This window comes from Protopterus annectens, chromosome 9.part0, assembly GCF_019279795.1.
Source record: "Protopterus annectens isolate FY-2018-M chromosome 9.part0, PAN1.0, whole genome shotgun sequence".
Lineage (NCBI taxonomy): Eukaryota > Metazoa > Chordata > Ceratodontiformes > Protopteridae > Protopterus > Protopterus annectens.
The window spans coordinates 573,410,955-573,427,984 of NC_056743.1; positions in this window are offsets into that span (position 1 = coordinate 573,410,955).

The following is a 17,030-nucleotide window of genomic DNA, read 5'->3' on the forward strand; positions in this document are numbered from 1 at the left end:
TGCAGGCTGTAAGCATGTTTCCTGTTGGCTTGCTTTGTGTGTGTGTCTGTCTTTTAACGAATATCAGATGTAAAATATTTTAAGAATGACTTGCGGGATAATATTATCTGCAGTGACTTGATGCTCTAAAACAAACTCAGTCGTTGCAGATTCTAGCCCACACTGGCTGGTTTCTAACCCTCCAATTTGTGATTGCATTGAAAAAACAAAAATGAATGATGTATGCATAGGCTGTTTTGAATTTTAGCTGGTGTCTTAATATCTGAAATGAAGGTGGTTAAAGTCCTGTGTTTATTCTTATGAACTCTGTGTTTTATTAACATGGGAACTCCTAATAAAATCATGTTGTTTCAGTTCATGTAGATGTTGTGTCCTTTGTGGAATTGCTTTATTTATTTTGACATCTCGTATGTAAATTTTGAGACACACAGCTGAAGCAAAATGGAACAAAGTTCCTCCCAAAAGCATTATTCATTATAGGCTGATAAACTAGTCATCATAACTAATTGAACTGTCTAGTACAGTCAGTGTAAACAACTCTGAGATGTACTCCTTAGTTTTACTACTGGATTCAGACTTATTTCCACAAGTCTTGTAAGTGAAAGCAAATTATAGTACATGTTTTTTAACTTGGTCCCAGGAATATTTGCATATAAAAAGTAACACAAGACTGTCAGGCATACTGTATCACTTGTCTAAGGGTCATTAAGATATGTTCCATCAATGTGAAAACTTGTAGTGGTTCCTGTACGTAAATAAGATGTGAAGGGTCAGGTTACAGATTACAGCCTATAAGCATAATTTGCCTTATTGGCAAGTGCTTTGAGTGTGTCCTTAAAATCATACTATAGTACCAGTTCAGCGTGGATTAATTTGGACTAAATTGCACGTATCCAGACTCATTAAATTTTATTCCAACAGAACATGTTTCTTCCTGTCAATGTAATTCATCTGAATCTTTTCTAATGCTTTCAGCAGTACTGTACTTCAGGGGCCAACAGTAATTAAAGTTAACCCTTCTGAGTGTTTTGGGTATCAGGGTGGTTAAAACACGGAGCTCTATACTTAAGATTAGGGATTCATTCTCTGAACCAAAGCTTGTAACATGAGGTACTGACTTTTTTTTTTTAATGTAAAGGAATGTTCTACCCAAATGTAATTTTTTTTTACTAAAGTGTCCAATAAAGAAAAAAGCATCATGGAGTATGGAGGAAATGATGGTTCTTTAATGCTAGAATTTGCTTCTGCTTTCCGTTCTCATATTTGTCTGATTATCTGTTGCATTATTTAGTCAATGTGGTTAGCTGCATTTACACATTGCAATCAGAATCGGTAGAATTAGGTTAGATTAGGACATGTTTTCCAGATACACGGCCAGTACAGAGTCTTGTCAGAGCTGTTTAATGTGTTACCATCACAGATGCCTAGCTTTACAACTTAAAGTAGTGTGGCCTGGAGTTGCAGTTTTAAGTCTGAATGAAAGCAAGTGTTTTATGCTTAGTTTTGTGATGCAAGGGAATAAGAAAATTCCACTTACGTTTTCTCATCACAGAATTACTCATTTTTCACTTTAACCAAATCCCAATAGTACCACGTAGAGTGTTTTACTGTCTGTTTTCTGTTAAAATTTTAAACTATATTTTGTAAAATTGGATGTGATTTTCTTGTGGTATTTGTTACAGCATCGTTTACATTATGTACCAATGTTCATCTAAGGCAAGTCATTCAGAGGGGGTGAATACATCAAAGGCACTAATTTTGGCTATAGGTTCATTAACAGGCTTTGCAGTAGAATACAAGCAATCTCGGCCAAAGTATAGCCTTGATTCTAGCTACAGTTTCAGTAAAAAAAAACTGTACAACACGAGCCAGCTTAGCCCTCGTGTGCCAAAATTTCTAATAGCCAAGCAAGAAAATTTAACTTTGCAACAACAGTTCTGAGTTTGAGAAAGCAACTAATACAGTTACCTGTCAAATGTAATCTTTATTGGCCATTAATTAGGGTCTGCCTTGGGTGAAATGGCATACTGGGCAAAGGGCTCCATGGCACCTCCCCCATGCAATACCCTCTGTGCTCCAATTTCCACTCCACATTCTACACCCAACAACCACCAGGTTACTTTTTCTTCCTTGCTTGTCTAAGCCTATTTGGGCATAGCCCAGCTGTCAACTTCATAAGAAAGCAACCTGGGACAAAGCCAGATTGTCTTAATAATCAGCTTTTTTACATCATCCTTTTAACGCAATCTAACTGGCTAAAACTTCACAGTAATAACTGTGGAGGAAGTAATAGAGTAAAGTTTGGTGTGGGATCTGGGGCTTGCTAGGCCCCACAAGACACAGGTTGGTAGATGACCTTGAGGTCCTGTAACAGCTTTCTTTTTAACCTTTTCATCCAGTGATGGCTTGACCAAAAATCACTTTTCGGCTTTTCCCGGTTAGGGGTCGCCACAGTGGGTCACCTTTCCGCTCACCATTGGCAGTAGAGTTTTACGGTGTTGAGTTTCCAGCCCGGCGCCCAACCTTCCACAGAGGGCATACGCATGCACTCACGCCTAGGGCCAATTTAGAGTGTCCAATCCACCTACAGCATGTCTTTGGGATGTGGGAGGAAACGGGAGCACCTGGAGGAAACCCATGTGATCAAACGGAGGGCATGCAGACTCTGCACAGAAGGCACCCTAGCCGACTTGAGCAAAAATGACTAAGGAAAAAAAAATTGGTCTTGTTTGACCTTTTCTTCATGTATCATTTTGATTTACTAGACAAAAGTAAATTTCTAATACCTCTGGAGGGAATAAAAGCCAGGGACCTGGGTGCATGTTACAGAATTTTAAATTGTGGAGGAAATTAATAAATTAAGCTGGTGGCCACTACAGGCTTGCAGAGGTGAATTTTAGAGATGTTTTTTTTCCAGTCTTTTGATCCTGTGGTAGAACAGAAGTCATTTGTAAGGAAATAAATCCATTCTTAAGGAATAAGGTTTGCACAAGTCTTCATGTTTAAAGCCAAAAATAGCAGTAAACCATAAAGTGAGAGAATAAATGATTGCAAGGATACATATGTCCTGTCAGAGAATAGTGCCCGCCTTCCTCCCCCCAAAAATGACAGTAACCTGTGTATTCTTGTGTTAGATTGTGATAAAGGAGAAGACGCACATGGTTATAGCCATATAATTTGACTGGCTGCTAACACACATGTACATGTACAGCATTCCTCTTCATCTTTACCCCAAAATAGAGTTTGTGTACCCCTCTGATGTCAGAAAGAGAAAACTGGGGGGGGGGGAAATGGAACACAGTAATATATATCAACCTGTTGCTGTTGTATGTAAACAACATGTGTACTTAGCACTACAACCATGTGTTAAGTGAAAAAACAGTGATCACAATAATGTATTAAATTTGTGCTACTAGAAAGTCCACTGTACCTAGATGTTCTATAGTGACCTTCTGTACACACCTCTGGTTTGTAATGAAAGTTAAAGAAATAATTAATGCACTTTTCCCAGGAGCCTGCACAAATTATAGTGACCTATGTATACCTTAAGGATTGGCTGAGTAATTGCAGCAAATTTCTATTCACTCCTTTGAACCGGGTTAGTTTTAGACTAGGTGAAATTTTGGCACAGACCCCCTACTAAGCGTTTGTCAAAATCCCCTTCTACTGCTTGGGTTGTAGAAGCCAACGGGCCTCTAGAATCTCTGAGGGTACAGATGTACTGAGATGTACTTTATGCAATATTCATATGTCCACTTTTTTTTCCTTCTTGCCAAGAAGAGTAATGTGTATGTACCTTGCAATACTTTGAGAGTCCACAGATAAAAATTAGTGATATATTTACACCCGCAGACGTACTGACACTGCCTGTAGCAAGCTAGGTCCATCAAAAGATATGCAAACATACTCAAATGATGCACAGTTAACTGCTGATGAAATGAAATAATGCCAGTTCACCTATAGTATGTCTTTGAAGTGCTAGAGGAAACCAGAGCACACGGATGAACACCCACAGTGAAATAGAGGATAAGCAGACACCATACAAAAGAAGAAACGGCTAATAACCAAGAGCTAAGAGGTATAAAATGACAGTGCTACCTGTTGTACATCTGTGCCAGTGAGCAGATGTTCTTGTTTCACTGTTGCAGTCATTACATTTGGGTAATCTGCTGGCAGGTTTCCCTCAGTAGGCCTGAATATCAGTCTTGGGTCCAGCGTCGGTTGCTGTCTCTTCTTCCATGACGTCAGGGGTATAAAACATGCAGCCGACACCATTTTATTCAGTCTTTCTTGCTGCGTGGTGCCCAAAGCAGAAGCAGTTCGCAAGTGCCGGTCGGCCGACTCCTGAAATTTTCGCATTCGAGTTTCAGAACCGAAGTCTTCAATTAAAGCCAAGTACCCCGTTGGGGAAACTTTTTTTTGCTCCTTACCGATGTCAGTAAAAGTTAATAATTGCATTACTTGTGGGAAGCAAATACCTCATAAGAATTTTAATTTGTACTGTATTCTTTGCCAAGGCCCAGGTCATAATGTGCCTTACTGTCGATTTTGTACTAAATTTAACCAATGCACTATTAAGCGTCTGTATATTTTTGCTTCAAAATATTTTGGATCCAGATTTAAGTACCCTGAAATGTCATCTGATAGCAATCCGACTACCGGAGTTCACAAAAAACACAGACAGACCGTCGAGGTCCAAAACCGACGAAGCTTCTCCTAAGCCAGTCGCTGGTTCGCCGGTACTCAGTGAGGTGCTGTCACAGACCCTGATACCTGCTACTTTTGAGTCGCAGGCCTCTACCGAGACCAATGCGGAGTCCTGTATGCCACGAGATTCTCAGAGTATTGAACCCGTGGATGTCTCTCCCTCAGATGGGTCCGGAGCCGCTGAGCAGACACCGGCTTCTGAGGGTGTTTTCAGGCCTCAACATTTCTATATAAAACCGATGCCAGCTTAAAAAAAAACTTCTAAGTCTAAAAACCGACGCATGAGCCACGTGCTCAGGCCCCTATGCCTAAAAAACAGATGATCAAAATGGCTGAAGACTTACCTTGAGCGGGGGTTCCCAAACCACCACCCCCCCCCTTCTAAAAGGCTTAGGATAGACACTGATTATGAATCTTCAGTTCAGGTTTCGATTTCTTCGGATTCCTCTTCTGATCAGGAAGTTTCTATACCACCCTATGAGGATTCAGATGCAGAGGAATCCATCTCAATCTGCATCTCCTCCTGAGGATTATTCTTTTGGAGAAACATTGCATACTTTAAGGGAACATTTTTATTGGGAGAGTCAGGATTTCTCGGAATCAAAAAAGAGGCTTAGGGATTTCCTTGTTCCTCAGCATAGGCCTTTGGCTATACCTCCTGTATTAGACATTGTTGTGTTTTCGGAATCAAGCATGGCTCCTGATTCCCTACCTCCAGCTCCTAGTAAGCCAGACAGATATTACAGGGTTCCTGACTCCCACAAATTTTTATTCAAAAATCCTGCTGCTGATCCTGAGACTATCTCACAGGGTCCCAAAGGTGTAAAGGCCTCTACAGCCCAAAATTCAAACCCCTCTGATAAAGATTCCAGGGGGCTGGATAGATGGGAAAAGAAGGTTTATACGTCTGCAGACTTGGCAATTAGTGCCTTAAACTGCCAGTTTCATATGCTTAAATATCAACAGCATGTTATGTACTTATTGAAACAGAAAATGATGTTGATTTCTGACTGTGTGGAAAATAAAGAATTGCAGGAATTATTGCATGCAGCAGAACAGGTTGGAAAGCATACTTTGCAATGTGATTTTGATTCCTTGGAGGCCTCTTGCAGGCCCGCAGTTACTGGATCTGTAATTAGAAGATATGCCTGGCTCAAGGAGCAAAATCTGCCTGATCATGTTAAAGCTAAATTGTTGGATGCACCTTTACAGCATGATACACTGTTTGGTAATAAGGCAGAAGAGGTTTTAAAGAAAATGAAGACAAAGCTAAATCTATGCAAACTGTAAAAGATTTCTTACAAGTGCAGCCACCCAGATTCAATAGGCATTGGCCTACTAAAAATTGGTCCTTTCCTGTGTCCAACAGAGCCTCGCAAGGCAAATCCAGGCACTCAAAAGGCTCTAGATACCAATCACGGGGATGTTTGTGTTTCACTGTTGTAGTCATTACACTTGGGTTATCCTGCTGGCAGGCAACCTGCATTCAGCCTGAATTCCAACGTCCTGGTCTGCCGTCTGCTGCTGTCACCTCTTCCCTGATGTCAGTGCGCCAGGGGTATAAAAGATGCAGCCGACGCCATTTTCTTCTCTTTCTTGCTGCGCAGTGCCCGAAGTAAAAGCAGTTCGCAAGTGCCAGTCGGCAGACTCTTGAGATTTTCGAAATCGAATTTCAGATCCGAAGTCTTCAATAAAGCTAAGTACCCCATTGAGGAAACTTTTTGCTTGCTCCAGTCCGATGTCAGAAAAAGTTAACAATTGTATTTCTTGTGGGAAGCAAATACCTCATAAGGATTTCCACTCTTACCCTAGGCTCTGACCACGACGTTGCTAGTTGTCGGGTTTGTGCTAGATTTAACCAACGCACTATTAAGCGTTGGTACGACTTTGCTTTTCATTATTTTGGCAGAAGGTTTAACTACATAATGCTGTCAGAACAACCGATGACTGGAATTCAAAAAAACGCAAGGATAAAGACAAGGTCAAGCATCTGAGGTCCAAAACCGACAACGAAGGCTCTTCTAGGCCAGTCGCCAGTGCTCAGTGAGGTGCTTTCACAGCCCCTGTCTCCTGCTACCTCAGAGCCACAGGCTGCCTCAGACTCCCACGTGGAGACCGCTAGGCCTCTGGATACTCAAGGTATTGGTCCTTCGGAAATTAATCCCTCAGATGGGTCCGGAGCCACTGAGCAAGCATCAGCTTCTGAGGGTGTCTTCAGACCTACACAACTTTTATTTAACGCCTACTTCAGCATCCAAGACACAGTCTAAAACAGTTTTAAAGACAAGAAAACCAGTACAGCATTCTCCAGGAGAGGCTTCTATGCCTAAGAAAGAGATGCTCAAAATGGCTGAAGACCTAATTACTTTGATCAGGGGTTCCCATCCCCCTCCTGTTAAGAGGCCTAGGCAAGACACTGACTATGATTCCTTTGATCAGGTTTCCATTTCCTCTGACTCATCTTCTGATCAGGGATATTCTGTTCCTCCCTATGAGAATTCTGATGCTGAAGATTCTATTCCTTTAGCTTCTCCGGAGGACTATTCTTTTGGGGAAACCCTGCATACCATGAGGGAGCATTTCCATTGGGAGAGCCAGGATTTTTCCGATTTTAAGAAAAGACTTAGAGACTTTTTTTTACTTCCTCAGCACAGACCTCTTGCAACCTGTTCTAGACATAGTGGATGATGTTTTCTCAGTGTCCGGCCCGTTTCCAGACTCTCTACCTCCTGCCCATGTCAAGCCAGACAGATACTACAGGGTCCCAGACACCCATAAATTTCTTTTCAAAAACCCTGCTGCTGACCCAGAAACTATCTCACAGGGTCCCAAAGGGGTCAAAGCTGCTTCTGCCAAAAGCTCTGTCCCCTCAGACAGAGATTCTAGGGCTTTGGACAGATGGAAAAAAAATTACACTTCTGCTACCTTGGCTGTAAGGGTTTTAAATTCAGTTTCATATGCTCAAATATCAGCAATATTTAATGTCTTTGTTAAAACAAAAAATGTTGACAAATTCTGAATGTACTGAGAACAAAGATTTGCAGGATTTATTGCATGCAGCTGAACAAGTGGGAAAACATACTTTGCAATGTGGCAATGTGGCTATGATTCACTGGAGGCCTTGTGCAGAGCCGCTGTTACAGTTTCTGTTATTAGAAGGCATGCTTGGTTAAAGGAACAGAATCTACCTGATCATGTTAAAGCAAAATTGTTGGATGCTCCATTACAGCATGATACTTTGTTTGGTGTTAAGGCAGAGGAGGTGTTAAAGAAAATGGAGGATAAGGCAAAATCTATGCAGACAGTAAAGGATTTCTTACAGGTACAGCCACCCAGATTTAGCAGGAACTGGCCCTCTAAGAATTGGTCCTTTCCAGTGTCAGACCACAAAGAGGCAGATTCAGAAGAGACCGGCAACAGCCCCAGGGATCATACAGGCCCAACCAATGGGGTGCTTCTACCTCCAAAAGCTGAGAAGACAAATCACAGCCTTATAGAAAAACATCACAATGACTTCCCTCTGCCAATGCCAAGCACTTTTTTTTTTTTGGCAGCACCCTTAGGGGGAAAGCTAACACTTTTTTCACAAAACTGGTACAAGATCACCCAGGACAAATGGGTCTTAAATATAGTCTCTCAGGGCTACAGGTTCTACTTTACACCCTTCCAAAGGCAAAAGGTATGCTAGACCTGCCACGCAATCAATGGCAAGAGGCACAAAAACAAGTTTAATCGCTCGTGGACATGGGGGCTATTTAGCCACTGCCACAACAAGAGCAGGGACAAGGATTTTACTTGAGACTTTTCTTAGTACCAAGAAAGAACAAAACCTGGAGACCAATTCTGGACCTGTCTATACTAAATACTTTTCTGGACGTCCCAAAATTCAAAATGTTGACTACGGCAGCTTCTGCCCATGCTGGACAAGAAGGCTTGGTTTGTAACTTTGGACCTCAAATTGGCATACCTGCATGTCCCAATCAGACAAACTTGCAGAAGATACCTCAGATTCATAGCTGGCTCAAAGCACTATTCTCTGCACTGCCCTTTGGCTTATCTACTGCACCCAGGGTCTTCACAAAATGCCTGGCACCAGTAATTGCATTTTGCAGACAGAGGAATTCAAATATACCCCTACTTGGACGACTGCCTTATTCAAGCAAAGGACAAAGATATTCTACTACAGCATCTGGCGTTTGTAAAAAGATTACTTATTTGCCTAGGGTACACAGTAAACAAAAAGAAATCAAAACTTGTCCATCTCAAGAGAGAATATTCCTGAGTGCAAGCTTAAATACAACTGCCCAGATGGCTTATCTCACGCCAGACAAACAAAGGCATCTGACTTCTTACTTCAAAGACAAGACATGACAGCAAAGACCCAGTTATCTGCAAGGAAAATTCTGCAGGCTGTGGGCTACATGGCATCCTGCATTCTACTAATTACATATGCAAGACTGCATATGAGGAAACTACAATGGTATCTAAAAAGTGTTTGGACTCTGCATTGCCACAGCCTGGAAACAGTAATTACACTCATTCCCTGCCTGCAACAGGAATTTCATTGGTGGGCACAGGCCTGTCACCACAACAAGGGACAGCCATTCACCTTACCCACTGCCAGGCAGACGCATCAGATTATGCTTGGGGGGCGCACATGGCAGGAAAATGTATTCAGAGCACATGGCCCACAAACCAAATGCATCTTCATATCAATCAAAAAGAGGTGCTAGCTGTACAAAATGCCTTGACAGCCTTCAAGGACCTACTTCATCCAGGACAACTACTGATAAAGACAGACAATACTACAGTCATGTGGTACATAAGCAAGGGGGCACACATTCCTACCCCCTCTGCAGACAAGCCATGACTTTGTGGAACACAGCATTGACTTACCAAGTACATCTGCAAGCACAATTCCTGCCAGGAAAGACAAATACTTTGGCAGACGAACTAAGCAGAAACCTCAAAACCTCATGGATCCTCACGACTGGAAACTGGATCCACAAATCTTCAACATAACAGGGAAATGGGGATGCCCAGACATAGATCTATTCGCCTCCCCTCAACTGCCAGCTACAGAGATTCTGCACTCGGACTTATCACAAGCAAGCATGGAAAGTGGACGCCCTTTCATTCAGCTGGAAAGCCCTTACAGTATATGCCTTCCCTCCTCTGCCTCTCCTCTCCAAGGTACTCCTAAAGGTCAGACAAGAGAAGCCAAAAATTAATACCGATTGCCCCAGACTGGCCATGCCAGCACTGGTACCCAATCCTAAAGAGCTAGTCTCAAGCCTCAGCCTGGTCATTGTCTCTAATACCTCATTTGCTGACCCAACAGAACAACCACATCCTACATAGCCAACTCAAAACCCTAAATCTGGCTGCATGGCGGATAATGTAATCATTCAGAACACACCTCTCTCTCTAAAGCAGTTATGGATGTTATTTTGGAGGCCAGGAGGCCCAGCACCAGAAAATCTTATGCAGAGAAATGGAAGAAATTCTGTGCTTGGAACCAAGCGCAGGGAATTGACTCGCTTGAACCAAATATTCCTCAGATTTTGCAATACCTAACTGAGATGCTGGACTAAGGCCTATCCTTCTCATCAATTAAGATCCATGCCTCTGCCATTTCAGCTAATTACAATACAGACCCACCTATATTTTCTCATCCACTGCTATGACAGTTTCTCAGAGGGGCCAAAAACATAACACCTCCTAGGAGAGCTCCAATGCCTACATGGGACCTCAATTTTGTCTTGGAAAAACTCACACTGCCTCCTTTTGAGCCAGCCAGTACAGCAGAGATAAAATACTTGTCATGGAAAACTGCTCTCCTAGCAATAACTTCAGCAAGAAGAGTCTCAGAGTTACAGGCACTAATGGCTGTGGAACCTTTTATTATTTTTCATCAGGACAGGGTTTCTCTAAGGACAAACCCCACATTTATGCCTAAGGTAGTGTTCAGTGTGGCTCTTAACCAAACCATACATTTGCCTACCTTTTATCCAAACCCACAGAATAAGGGGGAAAGACTTCTGCATACTTTGGACATACACAAGCAGCTACGCTTTTACTTGGACAAGACTAAAGCCTTCAGAAAGATATGCTGCAGGTTCCCAAGGAAAAGCCACTTCAAAGCAGACTATTTCAAAATGGATAGGCCACTGCATTCATTTCTGCTATTCACAACATGGCAAATCGGTGCCCAAGGGCATTAGGCCACATTCTACCAGAGCAGCAGCCTTCCTCAGAGGAGTACCAACCAAGGATATTTTGGAGGCTGCAACATGGACTTCAGTGCACACTTTTACAAAGCACTACCATTTACCTCTCTACTCTAAATCCAGAGCAGGCTTTGCCACTGCAGTTCTGCAGGGCCTCATAGCCACTCCAAACTCTATTTAGGCCCAGCTGCCCAACCTCCGCTTTGGGATTCAACCCAAGTGTAATGACTGCAACAGTGAAACACGAACATAGTACAGTTGTGTACCTACCATAAATGTAGATGTTCGAGTGTATTCACTGTTGTAGTCCAGGTTACACTCCCACCATCCCCCTTTTTCTTTTCTGGGACTTACCTGTACTAATCTATTCTATACAACCTATGTGGTGTATTTGCTTGTAGATGAAGGTTATGTGCATGCTTTTTTATGATCATAATTTTTACAGCCTACCCTTATGGGGGCACCTGACATCTGGGGCAAAAAACTGAAGAAAATGGCGTCTGCTGCATCTTTTTATACCCCCTGGCGCACTGCCGTCAGGGAAGAGGTGACAGCAACCAAAGCCAGACCAGGACTTTGGAATTGAGGCCGACTGCGGGTTGCCTGCCAGCAGGATAACCCAAGTGTAATGACTGCAACAGTGAATACACTTGAACATCTACATTTATGGTAGGTACACAACTGTACTTTCTTACAGGTCAAAGCAATGGGGTGCCTCTGTCTCCAAATCTGGAAGAAACAAAGCACAACCCTACAGTAAGCAGTCTCAATGACTTCCCTCCACCATCACCAAGCACTTATCTTTTGGCAGTCCTCTTGGGGGTAAAATTAGCACTTCAAGCTCAAAATTGGCAGTTAATTACCCAGGACAAGTGGGTATTAAACATAGTATCCCAGGGGTACAGATTTCATTTCCATACTTTGCCAATTTCAAACGGTTGGCTAGATCTGCCACAAAATCAATGGGCAGAGGCTCAAACAAGTTACGTCCCTCATGGATATGGGGGCTATTCAGCCAGTACCAGAAAAGGAAAAAGGACAAGGTTTTTATTCAAGACTGTTCCTGGTACCCAGAAAAGACTATGCCTGGTGTACAATACTGGAATTATCGATTTTGAACACGATCTTGGACATTCCAAAATTCAAAATGCTGACTTTACAACAGCTACTGCCCATGCCGGGCAAGAACGCTTGGTTAGTGACTCGACTTAAGAGGCATTCCTGCATATCCCAGTAAGGGAATTGTGCAGAAGATACCTCTGCTTCAAGGCAGGTTTTATGCATTACCAATTTTCTGCACTGCCCTTTGGCTTATCTACTGCGCCCAGGGTCTTTAAGTGCCTGGCACCAATAATTTCATTTTGCAGACAAAGAAGCATACAAATCTATCCTTGCTTGAACGACTGTCTTATTCAAGCAGAAAACAAGGACATTCTTCAATATCTGGTGTTTGTAAAAAGGCTTCTAACATGCCTAAGGGTACACAATAAACAAAAAGAAATAACAACTGGTACCCGCTCAAAAAATTACATTCCTGGGTGCAAGCTTGAATACAACTGCCCAGATGGCTTACCTTATGCCACACAAACAAAGGCAACTGACTGTATACTTCAAACAGATGGCAACAAAAAACCAGTTATCTGCAAGACAAATTCTGCAGGCTTTGGGGTTCATGGCATCCTGCATTCTGCCAATTCCATATGCAAGACTGCATATGAGGAAACGTCAGTCGTATCTAAAAGGTTTATGGAGTCAACATTGTCAGTCTGGAAACAATGATTCCCCTCATTCCCTGCCTACAACAGGAGTTTTGTTGGTGGGCAGAGACATGTCACCAAAACAAGGGACGGTCTTTCACTCTACCCCCTACCACCCAAACCCTAACTACAGATGCATCAGACTATGCTTGGGGGGCCCACCTGGCGGGGAGATGCATTCAGGGCATATGGAACCCAAAGCAAATGCATCTGCATATCAACCAGAAAGAGATGCTAGCTGTTCAGAATGCCCTGACAGCCTTCAAGGACTTACTTCATCCAGGACAACTACTGACAGACAGAGACAGCACCACTGTTATGTGGTACATAAACAAGCAGGGGGGGGGTACACATTCCTACCCCCTTTGCAGACTAGCCATGGCATTTTGGGACATAGCCTTGACTTATCAAGTACATCTTCAAGCACAATTCCTGCAAGGAAAACAAAATACTCTGGCAAACGACCTAAGCAGAAATTTTATGGACCCTCACGAGTGGAAACTGGATCCACAAATCTTCAGCATGGTAACAGAAATGGGGGAGCCCGACATAGATCTATTTGCCTCTCCCCAAAATTATCAACTGGACAAATTCTGCACAAGGACTTATCACAGAAGCATGGAAAGTGGATGCCCTATCCTTCAATTTCGAAAAACCTATCAGTCTACGCCTTTCCTCCTCTGCCTCTTCTCCCCAAGGTCTTACTAAAGATCAGACAGGAAAAGCCAAATATGATCCTAATTGCCCAGGACTGGCCTCGCCAGCACTGGTACCCAATTCTAAGGAATGTTTCAAACTCCCTCCTTGGTACTTGTCTCAAGTACCTCATCTACTGTCTCAGCAGAGCAATCAAATTCTGCACAATCGGCTCCAAATGCTGAACCTGGCAGCATGGCTGATCATGTAACTATTCAAACACCTCTCAGTAAATCTGTGATGGATGTTATTTTGGAAGCCAAAAGGCCTAGTACTAGAAAATCTTATGCTGATAAATGGAAGAGATTCTGTGCTTAGAACCAAGCACAAGGAACGGACACAGCAAAACCAAATATTCCTCAGATTTTACAATACTTGACTGAGATGCTTGACAAGGGCGTATCTTTCTCTTATATAAAAATCCATGCCTCTGCCATCTCGGCTCATTACAGCAATTGAGCCTCTCATCCTTTCTCATCCTCTGCTAAAACAGTATCTTAGAGGGGCCAAAAAGGTAAGTTCTCCCAGACGGTCATCAACTCTTGCATGGGACCTCAGTTTTGTGCTGGAAAAACTCACCCTGCCTCCTTTTGAACCAGCAGCTACTGCGGATATAAAGTTTTTATCTTTGAAAACAGCTTTCCTTTTGGCAATCACTTCAGCAAGAAGGGTTTCAGAACTATAGGCCCTCATGGCTCTGGAGCCTTTTATTGCATTTTACCCAGACAGAGTGTCCCTCAGGACCAATCCTTTATGCCTAAGGTGGTATCCAGTGTGGCTCTTAACCAAACTATTCATCTGCCAACTTTTTACCCAAATCTGCAGACCAAGGGGGAGCAGATTCTGCATTAATTGGACATACACAGACAACTAAGAGATTCTACTTAAACAGGACCAAATCTTAGTCTGAGCAACTACTGGTGGCATTTGCTGCAGGATCAGAGGGGAAGGCTATATCAAAGCAGACTATTTCTAAGTGGATAAGCCACTGCATTCGTTTCTGCTACTTGCATCATGGTAAACCGGTGACCAAGGGGGATCAGGTCACATTCCACCAGGGCTGCCCTCTACCTCAGCAGCCTTTCTCAGAGGAGTTCCAACCAAAGATATTCTAGAAGCTGCTACTTGGAGCTCTGTTCATACTTTTACAAAGCATTATCATTTGTCTTAAGTCCAGGGCAGGCTTTGCCACTGCAGTTCTGCAGGGCCTTATAGCCGCTCCTAATGCTATTTAGTTTCATCCTCCCATCCATAGCTTTGGGATTCTACCCAAATGTAATGACTGCAACAGTGAAACATGAAGAACATAGTACAGTTGTGTACACTTACCATAAATGTAGATGTTCGAGTGTAGTCACTGTTGCAGTCCGGATTTACCCACCCATCATCCCCCTTTTTTCTAGAACTTCTCTTTCCTTCATTATATTCTAAATCCTTTGTGGTGTATTTGCTTTTAGATGAAGGTAAAGTTTGTTGCTAAAAGTGCATTTACATATATATTGCTGTTTATATATATCTCTTTTTTTTTTTTTTTTTTTTTTTGCTCCCCATTTGGGGGGCATCTGACATCTGGGGCAACAAAAACTGAATAAAATGGTGGCTGCATGTTTTATACCCCTGACGTCATGGAAGAAGAGAGCAACCAACGCATGACCCAAGACTTTGATATTCAGGCCGACTGAGGGCAACCTGCCAGCAGATTACACAAATGGTAATGACTGCAACAGTGAATACACTCTAACATCTACATTTATGGTAAGTGTACACAACCATACTTTACTTTCACACGCATTCTGTGTCTGACAGCCCACTAATAACTGCTTACTTAATATGCTGTACATACCTCTCATTTGTCCAGATTTTTGCTGTATATTTTTGGTTTGGTTCTCAAAATCTGTTTTTCTGGCATGGCAAATCATTGGGGTGATCTGAGGAAAGAAGTCACTAAATGACATTTGAGTTTCAGACTTCATATTCAGAAAAATGCATGCTAAGACAAATCCTGATGTCCTTCAAGGATGCATCTGCAGTCATAACAAATGGGTTGTCCTGTCGTCAGGCAGCCCTTCGGTCGGCCGGATTCCAAAGTCTGGGTCCGGCTTCGGCTGATGTTGCACTTCACCCGACGTCATCTCTGCTGGTCTTCGGGTATAAAGGCATCAGCCGACGCCATTTTCCTCAGTCTTTCTTGCCGCGTGGTGCCCGAAGCAGAAGCTGTTCGCAAGTGCCGGTCGGTCAGATCCAGAGATTCCTACTACCGAATACTACTTCGAAGACTTCTAAAAAGCTAAGTACCCCGTTGGGGACTCTTTCTTGCCTCAGCCGATGTCAGAAAAAGTAAATAACTGTTTAACTTGTGGGAAACAAATACCTCATAAAGATTTCCACTCTTACTGCCTACCTTGTTTAGGCCCAGACCACGACGTATCTGCCTGTTTAGCCTGTGCTTCCTTCAACCGACTAACGCTTAGGCGTCGGTCGGAGTTTGCTGAACAGTTTTTCGACTCAGATTTTGCGTACATTATGCCGTCGGATCCTCCGACTACACAAATAGTTAAAAAACGCAAAGAAAAAGACCGACACTCGTCCGCGGTTTCGGACGAAACCACGGTTAAGCAGGCCGCGAGTGTCTCGGTTTCGGCCGAAACCGAGAAAACCGGTCAATCCTTAGCCGAATCCATGACTACTACCAAGGCTCCTGCTACCTTAGTTGAATCGGCCTCTGAAGTTTTGCCTACTACTGCAGTTTCTAGTGACTTATCTGACACCATCCCTTTGGATGTCTCTACCCCAGCACGTGGTGCTGCTAGGCCTCCTGCAGCCATGTCTATAAAGGCCTTTGCCAGGGCCAAAGCAGCCAAAACTGCTAAGTCAGTGCCTGTTAAGGCCCCCTCACACAGGCACACTTCCAGTTCTCAAATGCTTACTCTGGCAGAGGATTTAATCTCCTTAATTAGGGGATCCCAATCTCACCCAGACAGGGCCGCTCAGCCCCCAGAAAAGAGACCTAGGGCAGAGCCACCCCAGCCAGAGTCCTCTGATGATTCTTCGGATGACTCAGTCACTACAGACCAGCCAGAGGCTCCTTTTTCTACTTATGAAGATTCCGATGCTGATGAATCCATTCCATCTGCCTCTCCACCAGAGGAATTTTCCTTTGGGGAAACCCTTCATGCCATGAGAGAACAATTCCAATGGCAGGGACAAGATTTCTCAGATTCAAGAAAAAGGCTTAGGACCTTTCTGCACTTACCACAACATAGACCCTTAGCTATACCTCCAGTTTTGTCTGTTGTGGATGATGCATTTAATGATGTTTGCACTGCACCTGACTCTTTACCTCCAGCCCCTGCCAAACCAGACAGATTTTACAGGGTCCCACAAACTCATCACCACCTTTTCAAGGCCCCTCTTGCAGATCCTGAGACTATATCCCAGGGGCCTAAGGCAGTAGCTTCTACCTCATCAAAAAACCCTCTCCCTTCTGAAAGGGAATCCAGGTCCTTAGAGAGATGGGGCAAAAAAGTTTACACCTCTGCTACTCTCTCAGCTAGAGCTTTAAACTGTCAGTTTCACATGATCCAATACCAAGAGTTTATGCTTGATCAGTTAACTAAGAAACTGTCCTCTGATGAATCTT